General features: G+C 42.5%; 1 protein-coding gene across 2 annotated transcripts in view; it reads right to left on the reverse strand.

Annotated features, from left to right (window-relative positions):
- Positions 1-21,546, reverse strand: part of LOC130566648 (solute carrier family 45 member 4) — a 37,077-nt gene extending 15,531 nt beyond the window's left edge. The window contains exons 1-2 of one of the 2 annotated variants that reach the window (XM_057354272.1): positions 21,368-21,546; positions 20,471-20,570 (exon numbers count right to left, since the gene is read on the reverse strand). The gene's annotated coding sequence lies outside the window, so the exon portion shown is untranslated. Of the gene's footprint in view, positions 1-10,511; positions 10,717-20,470; positions 20,571-21,367 lie in introns of those variants that run through there. The other variant, XM_057354273.1, reaches the window with a different exon arrangement.
- Positions 21,547-22,888: the final 1,342 nt, after the last annotated feature.

Below are 22,888 nucleotides of genomic sequence, written 5' to 3' on the forward strand. Positions count from 1 at the left end.
TGGACATTGTGTTTGCTGTATACACATCAAACGAGCCTGAAATAAACACAAACACACAGTAAAAGTGCACAACAACACATCACAACACAACTCCGACAGGTGATGCTGAGGCGGACTCCTCCAAACTTGAATCTGTACTGGATGATCACCCGAGACAAAGATCAGACAGACACACTATCAGTTATCAGCTGGAGTCGGTGTTCTCATTCAGTATTTAAATATCACATCTGGAACAGATGACTACAATTACCTCGGGGTCATAAGAGTCACGCTTTAACCCGGTTACTCAATCATCGTCTAGACTTTATGAGAATTCTTTTAATACATAAACCCGTTTTCAAGACACTCAAGGTCACTTTACAAACATAAAAACACATTTCTACCAAAAGTAACTAACCAAATCAATACTAACCAGAGGTGGGACCAAATCATTGCTTTGCAAGTCACGAGTAAGTCTCAAGTCTTTGCATGCAAGTCTCGAGTCAAGTCCCGAGTCAAGACAGATCAATTTTGCTAATATGCTAATAATCTGCTAATGATCTGCGACTCTTTCAGCATCCACATCTACCTCAATTACATTTCCCATTGGTTTATGGAACAGCCAATCTGCTGTAACCAAAGCAGATTTCATCACAGCTATTGCTAAACACTCTGGTCTTTCTCTCTTAGCACTTACTGAAACCTGGATCAAGCCAGAGGACACTGCCTCACCGGCTGCTCTCTCCAATAACTACACTTTCTCCCACAGCCCACGCCTATCAGGGAGCTGTGGAGGAACCGGTCTTCTTATCCCCAACGACTGGAAATTCAAACAGCTGGCACCCTCGTGTGACAACATCTCCTTCGAGTCACATGCTGTTACTATCATCCACCCTGTGAAAACTCATGTTGTGGTTATCTATCGTCCCCCAGGTCAGCTTGGACATTTCTTGGAGGAGTTGGATACGCTTCTGTCATCCTTCCCCGAGGATGGTACTCCTCTGGTGGTACTTGGAGACTTCAACATCCACCTTGAAAAACCGCAGGCTGCCGACTTCAACAACCTGACTGCATCATTGACCTCAAGCGAGTTCCCACTTTAGCAACTCATAAGTCTGGTAATTAACTTGATCTTATCTACACACGCTATTGCTCCACTCATCACTCCCAGGTCACCCTCCTGCACACGTCGGATCATTTCCTCATCACTCTTGATCTCGAGCTAACTTCTCCAGACACTACACATGCCTCCCCACTGGTCACATTCCGGCGCAACCTACGATCACTCTCTCCCTCCCGCTTATCCTCTGCGGTCTCTGCCACGCTCCCTCCCTCTGAACAGCTCTCTCTCTTGGATAGTAACAGTGCCACCGACACTCTTTGCTCCACACTAACCTCCTGCTTAGACAACCTATGCCCTCTAACATCTAGGCCATCTCGTGCATCCCCTTCTGCCCCCTGGTTATCTGATGTTCTCCGTGAGCATTGCGCCAATCTCAGGTCTGCTGAGAGAAAGTGGCGCAAATCTAAAGAACCCGCTGAGTGTTATAAGCAGGGAAAATAGTAATGGGATAATGTAACTGAGTGCAGCTATAACTTCAAAGTGCTGTCATGTGATTTAAGTTTAGCATTAAATACTAAGTACTGTAAATACCGTTTAGCATTAATGTGACAACAAGCAGTCTGTCTTTGCTCCTGGTTAGTGATATAAGTAAATAGTTAGTAAATAATATTACTAATGTACACATAAACGTCACACTCTCAGCATTACAGCAAATATTTTGGATGTATTCTTAAATTCTAAAATCCAACACACCACAGAAAGAGCAAGACATCACTGTGTATAATCCTCACTTTTTACATTACAACAGATGTGATTGAAGTTCTGGTGCAGAATAACAAACAGCTACACAACGAGTTTCAAAGGAAAGAGTCTGCTGACACAAACGCCTGACGCATGCTAAACACTTGAGCGCGGCTTCTATTCTACACAGAGATCATTTCTCAATCATCATTATGAATGAAAGATGCAGAGAGGTCATGTTAACTCGACCATCATTAGCAAAAGTGGAGAGAGAGAGACAGAGAGAGAGAGAGAGAGAGAGAGAGAGAGAGAGCGTTGAGTTTCCTCATATTAACATTAAAAGCTATACATCATTAGTGAAGCCATTAAACAACCACATTAGTCGTATCATCCGGCATCAGAAACCTTTGCATTACAACATCACAGATCTGCTTTCAGGCCGTTCTTCTCAAGGGGTTTGACAAATGTACCCTCGGTGTCCATCATGTGAGAAGATACTTGAGATCCAGAACGGATCGTACTAACCAGAGGCCTCTGAAATACAGCAGGAGAAAGAAACTACACCCAGTAATTATCTCAGAGGAACAGCAGGAAAAGAGTTTGACAAAAACAGTATAAAGGCCGACAGTGACTTTTAAGTGTTCTTGTGTGCGTATAATGTCTCTCCTCACCTGTGCTCAGTCACATCACATGAGGCCGAACCTCTCTCTCCCACAAACAAATCTACACGCACATCATGTGCTTTGATATTGTGGCAGAACTTGAATCTTGATTCTTTGGTATTTGTGTTTTACTCATGTATGTGTTTGGCTGGACCTTAAATTGAGTTTTATCTTTGAACACAATAAAGAGACGCGCACATACAGCACTCTGCAAACAACAAAACAAACGATGTCAAACGAGTATTCGCGACTAATCGTGTGCAAAATTTACGTTTTTGTGTACAAAATGTGTCACACACACAGACACACATACACGTTCATATTTAAGAAATATTTATATGTGCATATACAGGTGCTGGTCATATAATTAGAATATCATCAAAAAGTTGATTTATTTCACTAATTCCATTCAGAAAGTGAAACTTGTATATTATATTCATTCATTACACACAGACTGATATACTTCAAATGTTTATTTCTTTTAATTTGATGATTATAACTGACAACTAATGAACATCCCAAATTCAGTATCTCAGAAAATTAGAATATTGTGAAAAGGTTGAATATTGAAGACACCTGGTGCCACACTCTGATCAGCTAATGAACTCAAAACACCTGCAAAGGCCTTTAAATGGTCTCTCGGTCTAGTTCTGTAGGCTACACAATCATGAGGAAGACTGCTGACCTGACAGTTGTCCAAAAGACGACCATTGACACCTTGCACAAGGAGGGCAAGACACAAAATGTCATTGCAAAAGAGGCTGGCTGTTCACAGAGCTCTGTGTCCAAGCACATTAATAGAGAGGCTAAGGGAAGGAAAAGATGTGGTAGAAAAAAGTGTACAAGCAATAGGGATAACCGCACCCTGGAGAGGATTGTGAAACAAAACCCATTCAAAAATGTGGGGGAGATTCACAAAGAGTGGACTGCAGCTGGAGTCAGTGCTTCAAGAACCACTACGCACAGACGTATGCAAGACATGGGTTTCAGCTGTCGCAGTCCTTGTGTCAAGCCTCTCTTGAACGACAGACAGCATCAGAAGCATCTCGCCTGGGCTAAAGACAAAAAGGACTGGACTGCTGCTGAGTGGTCCAAAGTTATGTTCTCTGATGAAAGTCAATTTTGCATTTCCTTTGGAAATCAGGGTCCCAGAGTCTGGAGGAAGAGAGGAGAGGCACAGAATCCACGTTGCTTGAGGTCCAGTGTAAAGTTTCCACAGTCAGTGATGGTTTGGGGAGCCATGTCATCTGCTGGTGTTGGTCCACTGTGTTTTCTGAGGTCCAAGGTCAACGCAGCCGTATACCAGGAAGTTTTAGAGCACTCATGCAACAATGCAGAAGAGCTGAAGGCCACTATCAGAGCAACCTGGGCTCTCATAACACCTGAGCAGTGCCACAGACTGATCCACTCCATGCCACGCCGCATTGCTGCAGTAATTCAGGCAAAAGGAGCCCCAACTAAGTATTGAGTGCTGTACATGCTCATACTTTTCATCTTCATACTTTTCAGTTGGCCAAGATTTCTAAAAATCCGTTCTTTGTATTGGTCTTAAGTAATATTCTAATTTTCTATTTGGGATTTTCATTAGTTGTCAGTTATAATCATCAAATTAAAAGAAATAAACATTTGAAGTATATCAGTCTGTGTGTAATGAATGAATATAATATACAAGTTTCACTTTTTGAATGGAATTAGTGAAATAAATCAACTTTTTGATGATATTCTAATTATATGACCAGCACCTGTATATATTATATAAATCATTAATTTATCTTAAAATTCTACATGCATGTATGTATGTTTATATACATCATTATTTTACACAGTACTACACACATATATTATTATTTTGCACACGATTAATCGTGAATAATCATTTGACAGCCCTACTAACAAGTGTAATTACAGGATGGATTTTTGTTTTAACTCTTGTGCTCTGTAAGTTTTGGGTAAAGCTCTTTGTTGACCAACTGACCCGCAAACTCCTGAACAGACTAAATGCCACAGACGATATGTTCAGGTCTGTTAAAAGATAAATATACGTATATCTGCTTTCACGTGAACGTCATCCACACGACACGCATAAACAGAGAGAGAGAGAGAGAGAGAGGTGTTAAGACTCGTCTTAAAGTTCAAGGTTAATTTTGTTATATCTGCAGCTGATGTTTATTTCCAGCTGTAGTGCCAACAGAACAGATACTGCAACCCCTAAACAGTGTTTAACTTCACATGCTGTCCATGACCCTGTTCAATCATTTCAAACATGACAAACATCGATCTCTCAGACTCATGATCCTGACAGAGAGAGACCTGTGTGACCTGCTGAAGACTGACCGACCGGTCCAAACATCCCCACAGGAGCATCAGAGGTCTGCTCTGAAGCAATGTCACATATCAGTTTTCAGATCACAATCATTTCTGGCCCTTTTACCGCGCTACCATCATGACCTTGAGTATTTAAACAAACAAATCACAGTAAAATAAATATAAATGTATAGTCCTGTATGAAGTAAAGAACTGATTCAAACAGAATCAAATACAAAAGAACACAACTGTGAAGAACATTTTCAACCAATATTTTGGGCTGATATTTTAGTCCAGATTAAAATGTCAAATATTTCACCTCTATTTCACTACAGTAACAGTAATGTCTTCATTTGTGTCAAGAGTTTGTACTTTTATTTTGCTTTAGTTCCTTTAATGTAATATCTGTTTCATTCACGTTCATGATCTTTCTCATTCAACACCACCAGTTGATGAAAATCTGCATTACAAAAAAACCTGAAATAATTCTGAAAATATTGCAATTCTGTAAGATTTACAGTGCATGCTCATTACTGCAATATATCGCATTACTGCACTTTTATTGTTGAGTTTAAACTTTTGTAGCCTGGATAAAAAACTATTTCCGATCACGTGCATTATAAAAATGTAAATAATTCTGTTAATAATGTGATACCGCTGGATTTACATGGCATTGCCCATTACTGCAATATAGACGGTTTTAAAGTGACAATTAACATAAACAAACGTTACTGCACACGCGCGCGTTTTCGTGGACTGCCTTTAACTTCTCATACACATTCACAAACAATAGAGTGCCTGTAGATTATTTCTGATAACAAGCAAAAGAAGCAGAGAGGAAGCGTTACTTGTCTCTCCAATATTTTGAATTTAGACTGCAATACCAAGGTCAACCGCTAGATCTCAGTGTACCACACAGTTTCTTTAAAGGTACAGTGTGGGATGTTTCGTATGATCTATTAACAGAAATGCAATATAACATACAAAACTGTGTCTTTAGATGTGTATAAAAACCTTACGTAATGAAAAGTTATGTTTGTATTACCTTAGAATAAACCAGTTGTATCTACATAGGGAGTGGGCCTATCTACATGGGATTTGTTATGTTGCGCAGCCATGTTTTGTACAGTAAGCTCTAACGGACAAACAGCTCTACAGAGCACGTTTCGTATATGTTGGTCTTCGTGTGTGTTTTTATCACTGAGTTGAAAACTGAGTTCATCACTGAGTTGAAGACGCACAAAGTAGTAAGTCGTAGTACGGAGAGGAGGAGGAGGAGTCGTCGTCTAGCTGAAGCAACTGATTGTTCTGTCTTAGAAGTTTTGATAAAATGGAGGACCATGCGTATTGTGCACAAGCGCCGACAGAGCGTGAATCTCCGTCGTCAAAGAAGCGCAAACGTGATGCTGCCAGACGAATTAGAGACAAACGGCGGCAGAAATCCAGGATAAACATCGGTGTATCTATTACCAGATGGAAGGCACTGTTGAAAGACAAATGTTTTCAAGGCGATGCCGAAGTTGCCTGTTTTCTGCTAGACTGGTGAGATAATTCAACATTTTCAATGTTTACCAAACAACTGTTTTGTTGAAACGGTAACGTTAGCATTTTATACCAATGGCCATATAACCTCTGAATAATGATGTTTTTCCGTCCCTGCGGTACGTACTCCGGTTGTTCCTGACTTTACAAAGGGGGAGACAAACGTCTACTAACTTACACCTAACTGCCTATGTCGCTGTCAGATCAAACGCTTTGAACAGCGTTGCTATTTACGATTAGCTACCTTTAGTTACTTCACTACTCTCAGCGTGTACTAGATAGCACGCAAGAAATATATCTAATTATAGAATTGTAACAGTAACTTTCGCAATAGAATACATGTTAAGTGATTAATTACGTTAATATATTGCCTTACCTTTGTAAAGAAACATCGTTGCTTGTATCACTGCTATCCGCTGTCTCAGTAGACGATATCTTTTTTTACTGTTGCGGCCACCATCGTACTTCGAAAGGGAGATTTGTTGCAAAACTATAATACAACGCTAGTGGCCGCTGATTTTCAAGAACTGCGCCTTTAAATGCGACCGAACTACAGGACCCTTTGAACAAATTGTTTATTTAAAAAAATACATACAACATACAACAAAATTCAACAAATCGTTTATATAATAAAATTATTATACAATAATAAATAATAATATAAATTAAATTAAATATAAATAGTTATATAATTAGACACTAGCCAAAGCCAAACAAAGACCGGAAGTTAACTGCAGTCCCGGCGCGCGCGTCCGATGAACCAGTCTATACTGCATTTTTTTATTTGTAGCATAAATGAAAAACAATTCCCACCTTCTCTCTCGATCTCAGAAATAAACCAGCAGTGTGCGATATATCGTGCGATTCTTAAGGTCAGTTTATGGTTCTGCGTAGGACCTACGCCATAATCTACGGCGTAGCCTACGCAGAGCCGCGTACCCTGTGCGTACCCTACGCCGTAGCCTGACGCGCATCTCTCCAAAAATGTAACAACGCGTCAACTCAACGCGGACCCTACGCGGACCGCAAGCGCTGTGATTGGTCGGTTTGGCAGCATCGTACTTCCTTCTACGCATTTCCGGCATCTTCTTCTCTGGTGTCTTCTTCCGGCAAGTTCAGAGTCCACAAAAGAACAACATGGTGAGCATCGACATCGACCAAGTTACTGAGCGTCTTATTGAAGAGGTTCGGAAATACACGCATCTGTATGACTCCTCTTCGGCGGACTATAAAGTGTTTCTAGCTTTTTGTTTAAGTAATTTAATTAAAAGTAACTGTTTTTCTACTTCGATCAGCTCCAACTCCATTAAGATGCGATCAGCTTCCATTGTCGTTTGCAAACACTAGTATACACACACACAAAACATCGGCGAAGAAGAGCAAACCCATGAAAACACAAAGAGCCAACTAGCGTTTCGGCGGTGTAATTGCAGTATGACGCATACTCTCAACGCAGAACCATAAATGTTCACGACGGCGTCGTCTACGTACGTAGGCCCTACGCAGAACCATAAACTGACCTTTACGCTCAGTTTCCTCAACGAATTATGGTTAAATGCTGCAACATCCGAAAGCCAGAGGGCGCTCTCGCGCAGAGACTAAAATGGGACACAGAAGAAGAACGATCCGGTTCCAGGAAATGCCAATGGCCTTATTCTATCGCTGTTCTTCAAACGTTTTCAGGTCTTTTCATGATAATAAAGTTGATTTATAAGGATGATGTTTGACGAGTGTTGCTTTTTCAAAGGCACGTTATTAACGACTCAATCTCGAAGTGATTTTAGATCGAGCAGTACTTCCTACTGATCAAAGAGCCGTAGCTCACGTAAGAGCTGTGCATAAAACACAGAATCGATTTAGATACATATAATGAGTGTGAATCGCGATATATATCGCCCAGCCCGTAGGACATCAGACGTCCTGATTCACTTTCTGTGTTGACCTACAAATCACTTGATGTCACATATCACTGTGGACTTCTGCATGGATAATTCTACTCATACTGTCTCAAAATCATATTGTCACGTCTATATTTGGTATTTTGTCAGTTGGTTAAACACACAGATGGTGAAACAGAGCACTGGTGAGGTAATTGACAGTGGATATGTTTCATGAGTTCAGCTGACTGCAGTGGAGGTATCCTGTTTAAATGACCTACATCTACACCCTGATCCCGCGGGAAACAGATCAGCATCCCGGCACAGAACCTCATTTGGGTCACTTAACAAGGCTCACGAGGCACAAACGGAGATCAGGTCGGCACGATTACTGGTGATGCTCCGATTACAATTAATCTAGAGATACTGAGAATCAAATTTCCAACAAGTCTCATTTCAGAGACGCATCAATCCTAACGTACCAAAGAGAAATATTGAACTAATTATATGTTCATGCCACTTGTATTGCATAACTCAGATCAGACATATTATCAAAACATATTAAACAAACATGCATGCTAATTGACAATCTTCCACAAACATGTAAATCATAACAGCTTTGAGATGGGCCAGGATGATAAAGAACCCTGCGTCCAGATACTGACATGATCCAGTGCTCCTGAAACACACAGCATTGCTATATTATTATTATTGTTTATATTAGAAAAATAGAAAACGACACCTCCAGAACACAATGCTCAGATCAGACCATCGAGCTACTGTGCAAAAACCCTTAACAGTCCTGCAGCAATGTGCATTGAGAGTCATTTATAATGACGATGATGACACATGAATTCTATTATTCACACAGAAATCAAACTTTCTGTCATTCTGTTCATAGTTCCAAGTGAAATATCTGCTCTCGTCTGTTCTCTGGCGTGATCTAATAATAACACACGTGTGATAGAGTCATGAGGTCACAGCCGAAAGCGTGTGTTCCCCGGAGACAAGACACCTCTCTAAAACATCTCCATCTGCCTCTCTGTGACATCACACACAGCCTCAACCAATCACATTCGATCACTGAAGGATGAATGAAAGCATCATACATTCTGCTCTGAAGGCATTTCGCTTGAATGATGTGAATCTTGAGCGCAGGCAAAGCGTACTAACGTGAATATAGTACATGTGGTAGTCAAAAAATATATTCCATTTTTTTCCCTTATTTGACTAAATATTCAAACGAGCAGAAAACTCTTATATAACTCTGCGACGTCCACGAGCATCTCGGGCCAATTTGATTGGCAAATAAAAACTGGCGGTCAATGAATCTCATTTCTATGGCAACGGTGACTTATATGCAGATCTCAACCTAAACTGGATGTGATGCTGCAGCAGTGCACGAGACTCTCAGGAATGTAAACAAATGAGACGCAGTGACTGCAGTGGTGCAGCGCGGGAGGAGGAGCCACGTGCACGTCTGCATGAGGATGACAAATCTTCACCATAAACACTCTCTTTTCCCCCCGGCTACTGCATAACCAGCTGGTGAAACACACACGCACACTTTCCCGCAAGCTTCTCTGACATCAGCAGTCTGGAGAGCTCGATCAGCTTCTGTAACAAACTGGTCTTATGACTCATAACCCTGCAGAGCCAGCGCAGACGCACACACACGCAGGCAGGATTTACAGGGTCTTGTTTAATGCTGCATCAGCGCTTCTCTGCACATGCAGTTAAAACCCTGCGTCAAACCTAAAGAATGTAGTTAAATGAGTTTTAATCCCCAGTGAATGAGTCATGAAGATGAATATGATGACCGAACTGCAACGCCTCTCACATCTGTGTGTGTCAGCCACAATAAACATAAAAAATATCAGCTGAGATCTCACTTGACATCAGAAGCTAAAAATACAGAAGTTAAGACACACGGCTGTGTCAGCACACGGGGCATAATGTCATTTACCACAAAACAAAATCTTTTGACCTGTTTTTACCATAAATTCTAACTTTCAGTTCAATGCAGTTGAAGACTTCCAAGTCCTAAGAATCGTTTTTTTTTTTTTTAATAACGTACACAAAATCGATTTGCTCATTTTTGTCTTGTTCTCATGAATCAGGCCCTATGCACATTTTTTTCTGAGCTCACATTCCAAAAATATCTGAAAATATTGCATAACACAGTGTGACATAACCTCTCACAGAGAAGAAGTGATTCACACCTATAAATCCTGAGGTAAAACTAATCATATCAAGTTTTTGCTTGTTTGAAATTATTTGAAGTCGTATGGCACAAATGCTGTCTATAAAACACAGAATCAAAACATGCATCTGCATGAATACCTATAGCAACTGATGTTGTTTTCAACCATGTCCTTCAGAAAGTCCCGCTCTGGTGTTTGGTGTCAGCTTTAGGCAGCGGATCAAACACAACGCAACAATCCGAGTCAATTTTCCTGGTAAGCTTACGGCTCTATATAAAGACCATCATCAACCTCATCACGTCCATCATGACCGCCGTCTACCTGCTCCATCGGAAAACACTCAACTCGGAGCCACAGATAAATCAAAACATTTCATTACATCATCAGCAGCCCCTCCCACCTCTGACACTCACTCATTTGTGATTGGTTAACACTAAGGGCGTGGCCTAATGACACGCAGCTGTAGAGGTGACATGGACATTGTTGTTGGTTGATGTCAGAAGTTTTGATGACATCACAGACGTCTGTCACACGGGTCAGCAGGTGTTGATGTTGGGCCTGACCCAGTGTGGACAATCCTCAACATTAACAAGCCCCGTCGTCTTCTCTAACCGTGTCCAAAAAATGAAATTTCGTGGCTCAGCATCAAATCTGTAAAAACATGTTGCCTGGCAACAGCGATCGGGTTGCTGACAAAGCACAAGACAAAGTACACATTAGTATAAAAACAAAGCACGAGCACAGAGACGAGGTGCCGTCAGAAACGCGACACGCTCATAAATCACAAACTCTTGTTGACGGTGTTGACCTTCTCTTAACAGATGCATTCTGGGTAGTGAGCTCAGTAACACGATCCAATCACAGGCTAAGTTTGGAACAGAATATTAGTGCACTGAACAACATAGAGTGCCAACTAGTTTGATTTTAAGTACGCCAAGAAGTATGCGACACTAACAGCCGTACTGTGCGTGTTCAATTCAGTGTTCGGTTTTTCGTCAGTTTTTACTTTTGCAGGCCGAACACACTAGAAATACAAGAGCGAGTCAAACACATTGCATTGTGGGATATCTCTTCCAGAGTGGACTCTGGGTGAATGTTAGTGTGTTTTGTGAAGTATTTCAGAAAAGATGACAGGTATGGGAGTATGTTATGCTGGACACAAATAAGTGAACACACATGAGACATTTGTTCGGGACAACAACACTAAACCTTGAGCAAACGCCCTTGATTTCAACGACAACAGCAGCGCTCTTGAATTATAAACTCCCACACTAAGACTTACAGAAATACCCCGTACAGCTCCGCCCACAGCAGACCAACCTTCATGGAAAATTCCGGTCTTGAGATTTGAGACCTTTGGAGAGGAATGGACCGCCGGGTTGTGCCTCGGTCAAACACAGGCCAAACGTCTGAAACCTGTCTGAGTGACACACATACACCTTCATACAGGACTACACAAACACTGTCTGACAGAACACACACAACCACAACGGTGTGATGTTGATGTGGTACTCGATTTATCAAAAACACTACACTACAGGAATAGTTCACCTACAAAACAAAAATTCTGTCATCATTTACTCACCCTGTTGTCATTTTAAACCTGTTTGGTAATTTTCTTTTTTCGGCAAAACACATAAGATGATCTTTTGGAAAATGTTGGTAACAAAAAACCACCAACATTTTTATTTACCAACATTTTTCCAAATATCTTCTTTTGTGTTCTGGAGAAGAAAGAAACTCACACAGGCTTGAAATGACAAGAGGGTGAATACATTTACATTGATGCATTTGGCAGACGCTTTTATCCAAAGTGACTTACATTGCATTATACTAAGCATGAGTAAATGATGACAGAATTTTCATTAGATTATTTTAAAAGAATTTGTTGAAATGCATTCTGGATCCTCTGGCGTATAGTTTATCTAAAGTGTGATAATGGTGCCGTCTCTCTTTTGAGTCAGTCTTTACATCAGAAGCACGTCTATGATGACTAAAAATGTTGCCTATGTAGCTCAGCAGATTTCAGAAGAGATCTAATATTGTGGGTTTAATAGTCAACTCAAGTCTATTGTGCAGAAAAAAGCTCTTTCTGGATATTTAGTGAACACAAAGCTTCCTTAATACACACCAGCTTTTCTGCAGTTATAACAGCCATTCGTGCGTTAAATATTCTCACATCCGCAGGCAAACACACACACACGCACGCACGCACGCACACACAGGACAAGGGTTTTGGATATTGCCATCTTTGTGGGGACATTTTGTCCCCATACCGTAGGGTTTACCCTTCCCACACACACACGCGCACACACACACACGCACACACACACATACACACACACGCACGTGCAGACACGCATGCGCAGACACACACGCACACAGGTTTGTTTCACTGTATTAATGATGAGGACATCTCACAGACTTTCATTGTTCTCACATCAGGCTAATGATTTTTTCAATGGGCCACCCTTAAATCTACTGTAACCTTCACACAAATTTGGCACACGTTTGGCTCTATGGTTCCATAGAGAACCTTTAACATCTATAAATAGTTAAAAAGGAAGGGTTCCTAAAGAAACGTTGACTGAAATGTTCGAGGCACCAAAAACCTTCTTCTATAACACCGGATTATTCTTCAGATGATTTAACTCTTAATGGATGTTTATTTACATCAGTGTTTGTCGTGCAGCAGGTTATGCAAGCGTGTCGGTCCGCAGGAGTCCTGACACACGCTGAGTGTTACGCAAGTGACAGCGTCCATACAGTAATGCTTCAAGAACTCTTCAGGTGTGCGTTTCTGACTTTAATAAACACTGCAGTCATAATGCTTTACATAACCATAATCTTCAACGACATCATTAACTCAAATCGTAAGTGTAGAGATGTAGTCATGATGCGTTGTGTGACATCACACTTATATAAATCAAGAGCACCACTCACTTAAATGACTGATAATAAACACTTACACGTTATTTACACGTCACAGGGCGTGTGTACAGGAATCACGTGAGCATGAGAGTCACATGCATTACACAGCATCTCACATGATGATCCGTAACATGCTCACATATAACTGAGTGATATAGAATGAGATTATCGGTGTCATATTTAATATTGTTACGGTCTTTAAACGGCTCATGAGACGGTCAGACCAACATCTGTGAAAGAAACTCAATGTCAGGCTCTTCTGAAGGGTCAGGAGCAACATGATTCTTTTATTAAATCTTTAAAGATTCCTACATCAGCATCACATCCCAGAATGCAACATCTCAGTGAAAAAAATCAAGATGGCAGTCAGAGGCAAGACATCCCACATGAAAAAACATTGAAAATCACTATAGGATCTAGAAATTTGACTAAAGTTTTCTATTGTAAATACTATAGTATACTGCAGTATTTATATTAGGAATATAAATGAAGAGTTTATTGGGAAAAAAATCATGTTTTTATTGTGTTTTATTGTGTTAGTTTAAAAATCATTATTACAGCCCTGCAGTTTGTTTGATATTAATTGGAATGCACATAAAAAAACATAATTTTTGAAAGTTTTTTAAAACCGAGGTATCTGCTTTTTGCAAACTTACTCTATATATAGACGGTTTCATCAGCGCTGGCCCGAAGTTAACTTCAGGTCTGTTTTTGGATATAATATAACTATTTATTTCATATTTAATTAATATTAATGCTGATTTGTATATTAATGGTATTAAATTCATTTAAAACCAGTTATTGATTCTTTGCGGAGGTCTTCTGTTTGTTTTTGTAATTGCCGCTGAAACGGTCTATTTATTTCTAATTGATGAAATACAATAACGAAATACATCTGTAGGATATTCAATCAAATAAAACTATTTTAGCATCAGCAAAATGCTAAAGTCAAAATCACTTTGAGTTGTATCTCTTGTGTGACTCTCGTGCATTAAAGGGGTCATATGACACGGCTAAAGCGAATATTATGGTTTGTTTTAGATGTAATGTAATGTGTATATACATGATTTAAGGTTGAAAAACGCTGTATTTTCCACATACCGTGCATGTTTGTATCTCCTCTTTGCTCCGCCTCTCTGAAACGCGCTGAAGTTTAACAAAGCTCATCACTCTGAAAAGTGAGGTGTGCTGTGATTGGCCAGTTAACAGTGTGTAGTGATTGGTGGAATACTGCAAGCGTGTGAGGGAAATGTAACGCCTCTGACCATATTTGGATCATCAGGTTCCTCTTCAATTGTACTGACAGGTACGCCCACCTTACTTGTGTATACATTTGGGCGGTCTCAGTCAAATCAGACCACCGACTGATGTAGATTTGTGGGGGTGTGGCTACACGAGGCGTTTCAGGCAGGTCTGGGTGAGCATTCACTTTTACATAGAATGACTCTTTTGTTCCCACACTTTCATTTCTGCAATTTTAAGTGTCTAATACATGCATGAGCGACTTATAACACACCAAAGACACAGAAAAACACGTATTCACGCCATATGACCCCTTTAATAAAATCGCTTGTTTTTGGAACAGAACTAATATGTTGAGTTGTAAAAGCAACATTTACTGCTTTAACTAAAAAAAACATCTGGGACACAGTGTACACTAAGAAAACATCAGTTAACTGAAGTAGGGAGCACTGACCCAACATCAGCCATACATGAGCAATCATGACAGCCCCGGACAGATGGACGGACCCCGAACACAAACAGCTTCAGCATTGTGCTAAATGTTTCTCTTGAATGACTGCCAATGTTCTCCAGGACGACAGCGGTGATAAACTCACCTGGAGACGCTATCCATTCCACACTGACACGCTCGACCTCACAATGTCTCAAACTGAGGTCGATATCCAGAAAATGAATACCACATTGATTTTTAAAAACATAACAGAACACACTGCTGTGTGAGTTCACATGCCTCAGTTTTCACATGACTCGCGAAAGCCGTTGACTGCCATTCTGATCCAACCAACAAAACCTCAAAACTTACAGACGATCTACAGTGCAGACAAACAGCAGCGAGTCAGCAAAGACGCTTTTAAAACTCCCCGTGAGACTGATACCAGTTGACTTTATGTTTAATGCGAGTCCACAGAGTCGAGCTGCAGCAGATTGTCCCTGCGGGCTCTGAACTTGTGATTCTCTACAACTTCTCTCTTAGCACCTTATGACCACACTCATGTCGAGAGAGAGAGAGAGGTTTTTATATTTATAGCCTATATATTTTTATTTATTTATTTTATTTAAAGACTTCAGATGAGAAGCATCATATTCAGTAGTATGGAATTATATTGCGGACTATATTAAAAAGGAATTGCAAACTGCATTTGCAAATGCGTTTTCTATTTGTTCGTGTCAAAATTGTGACACAATTCAAACGCAATTGCAAACCGTTTGCATTTGCATTTACACGAACGTACAATGTCTGCCAAATTTCAAAAGGAAAAGCAAAGACTATTTGCAAATGAATTACCTGTGTCTTACGAGATACGACCCTGCCAAATTTAAATCGCAATAGCAATTCCCCATATGCCATTTCACTTCCTCTGGTGTCGCGTATTAAGCCTGCCAAAACTCAAATGAAATCGCAAATCCCTTTGCATTTGCGTTTCCTCCGACTTGTACAGAAACCTGTCAATCAATGGCGGGGGTGGGCTTATTCAATGGGGCGTGTTTGTATCGGGAAGTGACATCCTTCACCGTCGACTGGAACTTAAGTAGATACATACATGTGATACAGCTAAACACATGAGGAGTGAAGTTACAACTGCACTCACAATCGGCGTTGAAAACAGTGCAGTTTTCAGTTTTTTTGTTTGGAAATAACTCGCGCTGGAACTCTGGGCTCAGAGCGGCACCACTTAGCATGTGAAACTTCAGTGCAGGATGAATAATCATCACCTTCTGCAACATTCCTCTAAACATGTTTGTTTATGATATTCGTTTTCACAGTAGCTACTCCGAGGACATGACATTTCTTGACAACACTGTGACCGTATTTTGCATCATGATTAATACGTGTTGTAAACCATAACAAAACATGTTCACTTTGTATGAATAAACAGCATCCTGCATATCATTGTTGTTCATTATGCATACAGTATAACAAGTTAATAATAAATTACAAAAGTACGTGAATTCTACATCTCTTTATTTGTGTATCATAACATAGTGAGACAAAGACAAACTTGTGCTCCAGTGTTTTAGTGAGTTTGCTGGACACAGAAGTAGCTGTCATCTACAAATTACTGGATGGAGTTGTTGCTGTATTTAAAATTTAATTTCCGAACAGCCTTTTCAACAACATGTGCAGTAAATGAGCCCATCAGCTGATGCACCAACCTGAGAAATTCATGTAATTATGATGAATCCACACGGCTTCAATATGACTTTTATTGGTAGCTCATTGAGATCACCAGACCACTGTTTGTGTTCATCTGTTTATCGAGCCCGTTGAACTTCTTTAAATTATACTTGTTAAGTACCGCAATTGTGATTCATTGTAAAGATTTTCTCTATATGAAACTTTGCATCTGATCCTCATTTGTTCCATTATTGTTATTTTGGCTTTTAGCTGTAGCTGAAACCCTTTTAGCCACAACCAGTGTCACCTTAGCGTTGGACTGACTGACACCACTGCGACGGTGAATGACGTCACTTCCCGATACAAACACGCCCCATTGAATAAGCCCACCCCCGCCATTGATTGACAGGTTTCTGTACAAGTCGGAGGAAACGCAAATGCAAAGGGATTTGCGATTTCATTTGAGTTTTGGCAGGCTTAATACGCGACACCAGAGGAAGTGAAATGGCATATGGGGAATTGCTATTGCGATTTAAATTTGGCAGGGTCGTAACTCGTAAGACACGGGTAATTCATTTGCAAATAGACTTTGCTTTTCCTTTTGAAATTTGGCAGACATTGTACGTTCGCGTAAATGCAAATGAAAACGGTTTGCATTTGCGTTTGAATTATGTCACAATTTTGACACGAACAAATAGAAAACGCATTTGCAAATGCAGTTTGCAATTCCTTTTTAATATAGTCCGCAATATAACTCCATACAGTAGAGTTTGCTCAAACCAGCATCAATCGGATTCTTCGCCTGAAGTTCTGTGTTTTATTCCTCCGAGCGATGGACACTACAGAGGACTCACCTCTCTCCAAGCACTATTCTTAGCGTGTGTTATTAAGCGCCACTTTAAATATTACTCCGGCACGCAGGGATAAAGCGGTGCAGCTTTAGAGGGTCGCACCAGCGAGAGGCCTCTAAAAAAAGATCTTATGCAACAGTCCTGCGCTACTGCCGTGACAAGAACAACATACTGCATTCGTTTACTCCGTTAAATCCATTGTAATGTCAAATGTCCGTCTATAAACTAAAGCAGAGAGATATACAATTCTCACAAAGCCACAGCTATAACACGCTTTATAAAACGCCTGGTCGAGGTCCTGAACGCTGATTGGTCACAATACACAATGTTGTTCCAGCTATAATATTGCACCAACCTCGTTACTCTCGCATCGCTCTCGTATGACGATGACATCATTTAAGCAGATCGGTCTGTGCAGTGCGCGCATGAAGTTAAACACCTCTAATAAGCCCCAAACTGAACATCGTGATGGATTCCGTTGTGCTGATAGGGATCGCTTTGTTTACGTTTGATTCGAAGCAGTCGCATCGTAATGATGAAAGCGTGCCCGGGTGTGGATGGTAAAGAGCAATGTGAGCGCAGGCCAGCGGGCACAGTTGAGAGCAACCGGGACCAGCGAGAGTACACCCTAACTCATGTAGCCCAGGGGCGTAGCAGCCGCGGGCACTTTTAGGGTGCGTTCACATTTCTAGTTCGGTTCTTTTGGTCCGGACCAAAAAAGAAAAAAAATGTATTTAGTCCCGGTTCGCTTAGCGTTCAGACTGGCATTTTAACAGCGAACCTAAAGTCGCAACGTGATTGGACAGCTTTTATGATTTATATTTTAAAACGGAACTTACCCACATCCAAAACAATGGGGTTATACATGCTCAGTGTGTGCCTGCGCATATGAGGGGATTTTTAGCAAGCCGGTAACTCGCGAAGACCTCATGAAGTGCTTAAAGTAGTCAAAACACTCATTTTTTATGTCTGACTGAGAGTGCTGAGGGCTGGTGTTTATACTCGACATTGCGCTTTGCTATGACGCAACGTCGAGTTTGCCGTTCACCGTCGTGCAGAGGGTGAGAGCGGCTGAGGTAACCCAGAGAGAGAGGAAACTCTCCTTTTTGAGAGTAAGTGGGCGCTAGCCCCCCGGAGGGGGCCCGCAGATGGAGGGACGGGCAGGAACCGTCCCTATCCGACCTACCAGCTCTGTGGCTGGGGTCGGGCCCAATGGTAGCCTCGATCCCCCTGAGGTGATCCCATGACAGCCGCTGCCCGCGGCTGCTGATGGGGCGATGGTCTCCTCTTCGCTGTCTCCTCCAGGTCACTGGAGGGCGTTGAAGAGGACCAGGGCTGCTGTGAAGCAGACAGTGCACGGGACTCGACGGCCGAGGCGGCCGAGTTGCGGCACGGAGGACTGCTTTTTACTGTCGAGAACCCTCCACAGTAACACCAACCAGCCCCCCCTTGCGAGACGGGTAAGTCGAGAAAGCGGACCTTCTCAGCGTTACTCATCTGCGCAAGTATCGGCCAGAGGAGTTCCTCATGGACCACAAGTGTGGACATCGTCCGACCCAGGGCCCCCGTGGTCACCTTGGTCGCCCGTAGAGCGAGGTCGGTGGCGGCGCGGAGTTCCTGCATAAGCGCTGGGTCGGTCTTACCCTCGTGGAGCTCTCTCAACGCCCTGGCCTGGCAGGAGCCATAGCGTGGAGAGAGGAGGCAGCCTGGTCCGCCGCAATGTAAGCTCTCGACACCAGAGATGCCGAGACACCACATGCTTTGGACGGGAGTCTAGGTCGAGCCCCCCCAGGTGGCCGCCACCTACGGGCACGAGTGCACCGCGGCGGCATACTCCACCTGGGGGACACCGACGTATCCTCCAGCTGTCTCAACCTCGAGGGAAGAGAGGGTGACAGAACTTTGTTTGACGTGAAACGTGCCGGAAGGGGCGTTCCAGGTCTTACAAAGTTCCTCATGCACTTCCGGTAAACACGGCACTGGGGGCGGGCGCGGCTTGGAGCCGCGCTCAAACCCGAGGCGCCATGTAGCCAGCCGCGAGCGCCGGGAGAGGCAGTGCGGGCACTGCAACCCAACACTCACGGCGGCCCGGGAAAGCATGGCTGACATTTCGACGTCCGCTTCTTCCTGGGCTCGACCCCCCGAGGGAGGGAGCCCGAGGAATCGTCGGAGTCGGATGGCAGTACGTCACCCCCCGATGCTGCAAGAGGCATCTCATCATCACGCATCGTGTCCGAATACGTGATTGAGGAATAAGACGGCGGACCGTCTCCTGGGGAACGGTCAGACGAGCGAGACGAGGTGTGAACGGTCCGTGAGCCCGTGGCTGGCGGATTATCGCTCACAGTAATCCTCATATCACCCTCGCTGCTTGCCATAGCGGACGGCAGGGCCGTAGTCCTGCCGCCACGGAACGGGGAGCAAACGAGGTGGTGGCTGAGTCCCGTGGGAACACAGCCACCTGTGACGCAACGTCTGAATCGTCACCGCCCGCAGTGCGGGCAGGACGTATCCACAACGTCTGCCCCAGCGTACTGGAAGCAGGCATTGTGTCCGTCCCCCTCCTCGATGAGTGTGTTGCACCCATGAGAACAGCGGGACAAGCCACGCTGGAGAAATTTGCTCTTTTAGAAAAGGAAATTTGCTTTTTTGAAAAATCATTGGCCTTTTCTAAATACTCAGAAGATGATAGGTTCTCAAGACAAACCCCATTCTGTCGGTTCGACACAACGTCGAGAGACCGACAGAAAGGGAACTGACGTTTCTAATCTAATGATGATTGATTTACCGATCTAATGGAGATCCTTGTGATTGTGCTTGATAAACGCTGCACTCGCTGCAATAATAGATGACATCGTCTGTATCATTTAAACACACAAATCAAAGAATTGGTAGAAAAAAACTGCTCGAACAGGCAAGGAGTCTACACAGTTTCATCACAAAAACACAGTGACTCACCAAAAGGCCTTGAAAGGTTCACAAAAATCCAGTCCGTCTGCATAAAACAGCAGCACGTCTCCTCTGCAGGACCCTGACGGACGCACAGCCGGCTGAGAACCTGCAGAGAGAGTTTACACACATCTCACAAATCGTTCTGTACTGAAGCATTACGCACTGGGACAACCGCGCGCGCGCGCGCACACACACTTCTGCTTTGCATAGCGCTTGCATAGCGCAGAGATCAGTTTACATGCATTGTGAATGACAGCAACTCAACATACAAACATTCATTAAACACACAACTCACCACTGACCTTTATATTGTGTTTGCATACTCAAATAAACCTCCAAAGGCAACAGGTATTCATCATCACCTGATAGATCTATAATACTACTGTACATCTATATAAACGCAGCATGGCATTGGTACATGATGCAACTACATGCATCATTGTAATACACAAACTCAAAGCAACAGAGAGTGTTTGTGAAGGTCATCGCGAGATGTAAAGCTGACATTGAAGGGGACGTCGAGTCAGCATCAGTCTAGTGGCGTCTGTCCTCCGGCATCACCACATCTGATCACACTGATTAAAAAACTAACAGCTTATTTCTCATACATCAGTCTCTGTCAGCATCATCTGCACCTGCAGAATAACACCTGAAGGACACACAGCATCTGTCAAAGCTTCAGTGTCGCCTGCACATCCGTATGGAAAATAATGCGTCTCTAAACATTCATGAAGCACAAATGTACAACAAACAGCATGACGAGAACCGATTCAGCGTTTAACAGCAACGACAACACGAACACGACTGTGTTTGAATGTAAATGACGACGACAGCGCTGTATATGAGAGAAACATCAAACGCGCCGCTGTCGCATTATTACTGTAACACCGTAAACACACTCACCCTGACGTCAGTCCGCTGCTGGCGGGAAAATGATGCGCTTTATATGTTTATCTGTCGCGGGTGTGTTTTGGTGTTATTGCACCGGGCTGCTCCGCTCGGCTTCCACTCTTCAGCCGCTGTTATAATGCGCCTTTAAAGGGAATATCTGACGGATAGACGCGAGCCGCTTCCGCAGACGGATTTGGTGCTCATTTGAATATGTGGGAGTGGCTTCGGGTTTAAGGGCAACTGCACCTGCACCTGCCAGCGTGTGAACCGGACAGACAGACAGATAGATTTACCAATAATTAAAATGATATAAAAACATTTATCAATTGTTATTTTATAATTTTCTTAAATATATGCACGTACAGTATGTGTATGTGTTTATAAATACAAAATGAATATGCACAGCACACACACATATATTATTAAACACAGATTACGCGAGAGAGAGAGAGAGAGAGAGAGAGAGAGAGAGAGAGAGAGAGAGAGTGAGAGAGAGAGAGTGAGAGTGAGAGAGAGAGAGAGAGACAGAGAGAGAGAGAGAGAGTGAGAGAGACAGAGAGAGAGAGAGAGAGAGAGAGAGAGAGAGAGACAGAGAGAGAGTATGTCTGCCCTTTCCCATGTGCTGTGAGCGTCAGTGCTGGACTATTCTTATGAGAAGGAAAGCTGACAGCTGTAAGTGTGGGGTATTATACATAAGAATAACAACCAGTGAAATCTCATGAGAAACTTCCTGTCTGGTTGACCACCACATCAATGTCTCCCACAAGCCATTCTGACGCCCATGACCTCTCAAATCAAACAATATAAACAGAGTCTGCAACAAACCTGATCAGGTCCACCATCCACTGATGTGAAAAAGTGAGTGCTTTTAAAAAAGCAATATCACAAAATGTTGTTGTAGTTCAGTAAGTTTCATTGCACTGTGTGTCACTGTGAATAAAGAAAAGTGTAGAAAATAAAAATAACACAATAACACACCGAGGGCTTTACAATTTGAGTTCATGTCGAGAAAATCTTGGAATCTTGGAGATTGGAGTACAGCTTGAGAAACTTCTCACTTCAATTCAATCTCAATGCTGCCTACAGGACAAACATTTGAGATCTGTGATCTGGTTCTTTTCTATGAGAAAGCCGTTTGTTTATGTATATGTCAGCGGTGTGTTTAAAGCAGCTCTTGTGTTCAAAGGCTTGGAAAGAAAACTTGATTTGAGACATTTGACACAACACAATTCATTTCTTCTCGCTCTCAGGTCACGTGATGTCCGGCTATAAATCTGAGGGTTATTTGTTGATTTTATTGTCGAGCTGTTTTTCACTCGTCACTCTTTTAGCGCTGACAAATGTCTGAGAGGAAGACGGGTCATCACAAACATGCCCGCGGGTTCCGGTGCTCTCGCTGGGATCTGGGCCCGCGCGCAGACTACACACCGAGTGGCAGGAACACATTGTGTTGATAAAGTGAGAGAGGCTGAGAGTTCAGGAGAGAGATGGAGTTTGACTATTGTTCCTCCATGAGAAGTGTTAGATTATATC

Source organism: Triplophysa rosa, linkage group LG16 (genome assembly GCF_024868665.1).
Source record: "Triplophysa rosa linkage group LG16, Trosa_1v2, whole genome shotgun sequence".
Lineage (NCBI taxonomy): Eukaryota > Metazoa > Chordata > Actinopteri > Cypriniformes > Nemacheilidae > Triplophysa > Triplophysa rosa.